Source organism: Lygodium microphyllum, chromosome 21 (genome assembly GCF_053477565.2).
Source record: "Lygodium microphyllum isolate KBCC chromosome 21, Lygodium_microphyllum_v1.1.10, whole genome shotgun sequence".
In the NCBI taxonomy this organism is placed as follows: Eukaryota; Viridiplantae; Streptophyta; class Polypodiopsida; order Schizaeales; family Lygodiaceae; genus Lygodium; species Lygodium microphyllum.
The window spans coordinates 129842797-129848887 of record NC_141155.1 but is presented as its reverse complement, the minus strand read 5'-3'; positions in this window follow the sequence as shown (position 1 = coordinate 129848887).

Here is a 6091-nt window from a genome sequence, read left to right as displayed (position 1 = left end):
GACCCTAGCTCTAGTATATTGGTATTGTTTTGTGATGCGGCAAACCCTCTCACCTGCTCTATTCCGAACTCTGCTCTCAAATGGGTCCCCATAGATTTCCTATATAGTTTACGTGCTGGATCAGGTCATGGAAAGGTAGTAAATCAAGCCCTCATGCATGTGGGGCAATATCTCTGTGCCAGAGCCGTGTCCACCTCATCCCAAGACCATGCCATGATGGATCTCATCGAGCGCGATGCAACATTTTCCATATATGTTTTGTGCATTGAGGTGCAAGAGGACAGCGATGAAGACATCGATACACCCTCTTAGCCAGAGCTAGAGTATTTTGAGAGGGAGCCTAAAGAGATCACACTTGATTCGAGAGTAGAGGCAGCACAAAGGTTAGCCATTGTACACCCACCTCCTTACCCTGTTGAGATGCTGACAAGCGATGAGCCACCCTTTGCTTCTCTCCATGCTATCATCATCGAGGGGGTGGAATATTTACTTATGAAGGATGTACTAGAAAATTTGGAGCTAAGGGAAGAAGAGCTATATTGTATCGTGGTGCGTGATGCACCTGATGATTTTATAGATTTTGATATACAAGATGCGCCAACACATGTTGATGAGGTGGCTCGATATGACGGCATGAGTGTCGATGACATCTCTGCCATTATGAGCTTCCAAGAGCAGATTGAGAATGCGGCACCACAGTATGAGATCTCAGATGAGGAGTTCGAGTGGTTACAAGAAAACATTTTTGGACTTTGACCGGACTATGCAGTACCTTCCTAAGAGAGAGACAAGGGTGTCCTAGTTGTAGAAGTAGACCTGGATGCTCCATTATAGCAATAGATAGATGATGTAGAGAATGTAATGTTATTAGATTAATGTTATCATATTTGCGTCAAAATTTACCAATCGGGCCTCTCGAACATTGGGAGTCTGCACATCAAATTTTGTCGGGATTGGGCCCCCAGAGCTGCCCTGGCCGGAGGCTAGCATCTCGGGGCCTGAATCTTTAGGGATTGGGTAGCTAGAGTTGCCTTGGCCAGAGCCTCATATCTGGGGGCCTGAATCTGCAGGCTTCCCTAGCCAGAGGCTTGCATTTGGGGGCCTGATTCTGCAAATTCAAGCTCCCAAATGCGATCCTCCGGCCACGAGAGCTCTTGGAGCCCGATCTCGGCAAAATTTGATGTGCATACTCCCGATGCCCTAAAGGCCCTATTGGTAAATTTTGACACAAATCCAATGTATATATCTTTACCACACTCCATGCATAGTGAGTTTGACACAGTAAGTCTGACACTGAACTTGTGTGATGCAAGACATTGTCTATATAGATGAATTTTCATCTAGACAAGGTGGCCAATCTGGTAGCCAAGGAAGGGTGCAAGACTCGGCATTGAAGGAGTATATTGGCTAGCTTGTGAGTGACATTTTTTAATTCCATAAGATATGCTCTCTGGCTTTTCCTGAGAACTTCTTGAAGTTGAGGGCACTAACGAAGGCTAGGCCCTTCAAGACCATCCCAACAAACTCTAGCTTGGAGAAAGTAGTGTTACTTCGACATTCAAAGCTCCTCTACTTATTCTCTAGTACTAGGTCTGGGCCACTTTTTCCATGGTGGCCCATGTCATGGTTGCTGGTGTTGAAGACCCCAATGTCATTAGGCAGGAAGGACTAGGGCGAAATGTGTTGCTGCCTATGATCAAGAATAGCTATGACCATGGGGAGTCTAGCTCAAAGAAGCTTAGGAGAGACTAGATGTACTTAGTGCCAAATGATATCTCATCACCAATGTAATGTAATTTGTAATATTCTCTTGAAGCAATGAAAATCGATATTTGTTGGATTTGTGTGCAATGTAGTTTGTCATACGCATTGTTTATTATTGTTTTTTACTTAAATATTATGGCGGATTTATATGCAACACGATTCGTATCCTAAATTTAATATGTAGTGCTTTATCGAGTTCGAGCACAACATGTATTCATTGGAACGCATGTAACGATAACTCAAAGATATAAATAAAACAAATAACAAGCAAACAAACAAAAATAAGACGCACCAGCAAATTTGTATTCATATTCATAACATTTTACATGGGATCCATTACAATCAGGGTTTTACAAAATCTCTTTGGAAGCTACATTCCATATATGTTTTCGTAGTACACCCCTATCGTTGTTGATTTTCATGAGGACTATCCTTCCATTGCCGAAAGAACCTCACTATCCACAAATTCCTATCGGTGACGGTGACTCTCCTTGCATGTACTACTGCATAGACCGAGTCTTTAAACAAGTCAATGACGTAAGCTTCGGTAGCTTCCTATAGTGCAAGGAGGGCTTGGGTAGTCCAGCGATTGGGTTGTTGCAAGCGTGTTCCATCTGGGAAGTGCCTCCTGCTGTTCTTAATGAGTATGCCATCCATAATCTCATGCACTAGCTTTTGGAATGGAGCCTTTGGTATAAGGAAGTGTGTGGTCTTCTAGTAATGGCAGATCTCACGAAGAGCCACTGTTCCTGGCTTCCATCGACGCTTGCAATGTTGGCATGGTGGTGGTGGTGGTGGATTTGGGGGAGGTGGCCTCTACATAGGATTTCTAGGAGGGTGTTTCCGAGCTGCTTGCTTGGTGCATGCCATGTCTTCTAGGAGAGAAAACCCAAAACTCAAAAGTGAAATGTGTAAAATGAGGTGAAACTTTAAACTTATAGAAAATTTTTCAAAAAACCCTTAAACCTAAATTAATGTATCCAGGCTTTGGAAAAATATGACCAGTGATCCGATTGACGTGAAATTTTACTTGTGGACTCCTCTAGGGTATATCAACTACATAAAAAAATTTGGCCTCATTAGAAGTCTCTAGCACACCTGTCTAGAGGCTAGCGTCTGGGGCCCTGAATCCACACTTGTCCAGAGGCTGGTGTCTGAGGCTCTATATCCCCAGATTTAGGGCCCAAGATGCCAGCCTCCAAATAGGTATCCTAGAGACTTTTGATGGGGTCAAATTTTTAATATCCATGAGTTTTTATGATGCGGCATGTGGATAAAGTTTCACCAAATTTCGATTTATGATTTTGACGGTTCAATCATTTTTTGAAAATGCATTAACTAGATTATACTTCACTAATAACAGAAAAACTCACCACCACACTAACTGTGCGCAATTGCATATTAAATGCATTGTCAACTAAACTACGTGAAATATTGAAAACTTAAAAATTCACAAAAAATAAGTCATGGGTCAAATGGAATATCGCATATCGTATATAGTGTTGCCAAATCGCTAAATATAGTAAAGATATAGTGCATCGGTCCATGTACAACTGATCAATGATGTGTGTGTGATTGCGCATTGAATTTATCCTTAATAAAACTACTTTCAAAATTAAAAACTTGGAAATATGCACAATGCAAATAATGGCAAAATAGATTATCGAATGTCAGATTTGGCATTACGAAACCATGAAATACACGGTAGATAGTGCATTGAACCAAGTACAACTAGAGCTAGGCAAAATTTAGCTCCATTTTGTAGACCACTACTATCAAATACTTGAAGGTCTACTGAAAAGATAAACCAAAACTAAGCTCCTTACAATCTACAACCAAACCTAAGCTAAAAACATAGATCCAATTACAAGGCAGCTTCTCAAAGCATATTGTTGACGTTAAGATTAAATGCATCCTTGTTGTTGCGGATCCTACGAACAAGAACCATATTTATGGCCTTAATAGTGATATGTTGAGCATGAATGGCTAAAACTTGAGAATCACCCATTAGATCAATCAAGTAACTTTCAGCTGTTTCTTGGAGAGCAAGCAAGGCTTGGCTTGACCATCACCCCACATTCCTTGCCTCATTCCTTGTAAAGAACTTGTGATGATATCCTAAACTGCAGATCTTACAGTATTTCTCGCACCAACCTAGAGGATGGTGCCTTAGGAATAATCAAGTTGGCACTCTTCTCGAATTTCCTTATCTCACGTAGCACAGCTGTGCCTGGTCTCCATCTTCGCTTCTTATGTGTTGGAGGACATGTATTACTAGTTGGAGCAGTAGTGGGTGGTGGAGCAACTGGAGCACATGGACCACCATTTTTGGACAATGGCAAACCATCATTATTGACCACACTAGGGCCACCATTGCTAGACACAGTAGCACCACTATTATTTGCTGCAGTAGGGCCACCATTGTTGGCCACACCAAGGGACCTTTATTACTCACAGTACGCTCACTAGATTCAGAAGAGTGTTGAGCTCTTGCTCTTGTAGGCGCCTTCTTGATAGGAAGCCTGGAACATGCCATGGTTGTGATAATGAAGGATAGAAAGGCGGAGGGTAGAGTGAAGAGTAATGGGAAAAAATGAAAGGAGAGACTTGACTTAAGTACAAAACTTTAAAACTTACTGTGGTGTAAATGAACTTTAAAATTAAAAAACATAGTTTGAAATCGACTTTGAAATACATAGTGACAAATCTTTGAAATTTTAAACAAAATTTGTAAGACATCTCATGTTAAAGATAGGAGTATTGATGTGTCATATCCTAGGTACCTATGCTCTCTCGTGGACTCTAAATGCATCAAAAGTATTATCTTTATCTAGGTCTACATTTCTTGCCATCTCTCTCTTGGGTTGCCAACCATTCTGTGTGGCATTGTCTAGCTGTGCTATTTTCATCTTGCTTTTCTCACTTCATATATTGCCCTACTTATAAATTCTGCTTGAGAGGTTTTTGACTTCTTTTCTTTTTCCTCGTATCATATCTACAAACTCCTATACCACCATTGTAATAATTTCCTCATAGAATTGGAATCATTGATGCCACATCCATGATTAGTTGCCTTTTGAAAAGCATAGTGAGCTTGCTAATGAGATCGTTCCATGCCTTGAGTTGACCATACTACCAAACTTCCTTGATGTGCAAAGTATGGACATGTGCTTCAAGTATATGATGCTCAAGAGGAGAGATTAGAAACACAAACTAATTCGAAATGATGATTTTTTTTGTAATGGTGAAAATATTGACCATGTAGTGTGTTATATTGTTTGTAGTCCATGCCTCCACCATGGACTTACGAAATTTAGTAACTGTCTCTTTAAATATATTGGCATCACCATCCCTAAACCTCAACTTTTGTAAGAGAGCTGTTAATTTATCTAGGCGTATCCACACTTCTGCCTTTGCAATCCTCGTTCGTCCCCCATTGCTCCAATCTGGAACAACAAGGTGCAACTTTTTCCATGATTCATACTTCTTTGGTTATTTTACAAGTATATTGCCTTCCTCATCTCGAGGTGGAGATATAAACTTCCTAGCCTTGGGTCCACCAAAGCATGGTTTACAAGGGATATTTTCACTCTTTTCCGATTTTTTCTCATCCTTTTTTATTTCTACTTGGCCCCCTTGCAATCCAACTTCAGAGAGGACTCGTTCTACCTTCTTGCATATATCAGCTTCTGACATAGGCTACATCTTCTATGCAAAGCACATATATTCATATACTAGCTTCTCAATTATTCTAACCAAACAATGCAATGTGCAAAAGTGAACACTTGTTAGTGGTATTTCCAAAATAGGGCGCCAGTTTGGATCCACTAGAACTAGCATTCCATTTCTCATGACTTTTTGATCACGTGTTGGAGCACCTTGTTGTCCTGCCTTGGCAAGCCATTCTTTATTTCCATCTTTCCCTTTCTTCCTAGTTTGCATGCAGTATATGCATGGAAATTTTGCATTTTTTGCATTTGATAAACCAAACATACACATCAATGTTTTTAAATCACCTACAAGATCCCATTCAACTTGATAGTCCCCAAACCCCTCTATGTGTAAAATTGCTCCATTATGTTGCTGTTGAAAATAACACTGTGTGTATTAGTGAGGTTTAAAAAAACTTTAAGTACTTCATGGTCCTCCTTTGTTACTTCAAATGCTGCAAGCCACCATATTTCATTCTTTGACTATATACTGAAGTATAAAGGATGATTTTCATCGATATTGGGATCCAATACTCGATTCATAAGTGTTATACTCACACATTCAAGTTTTCGCCCCTTAATAATCTCACTCTCATCAAGTTTGAGGACAAACTTTG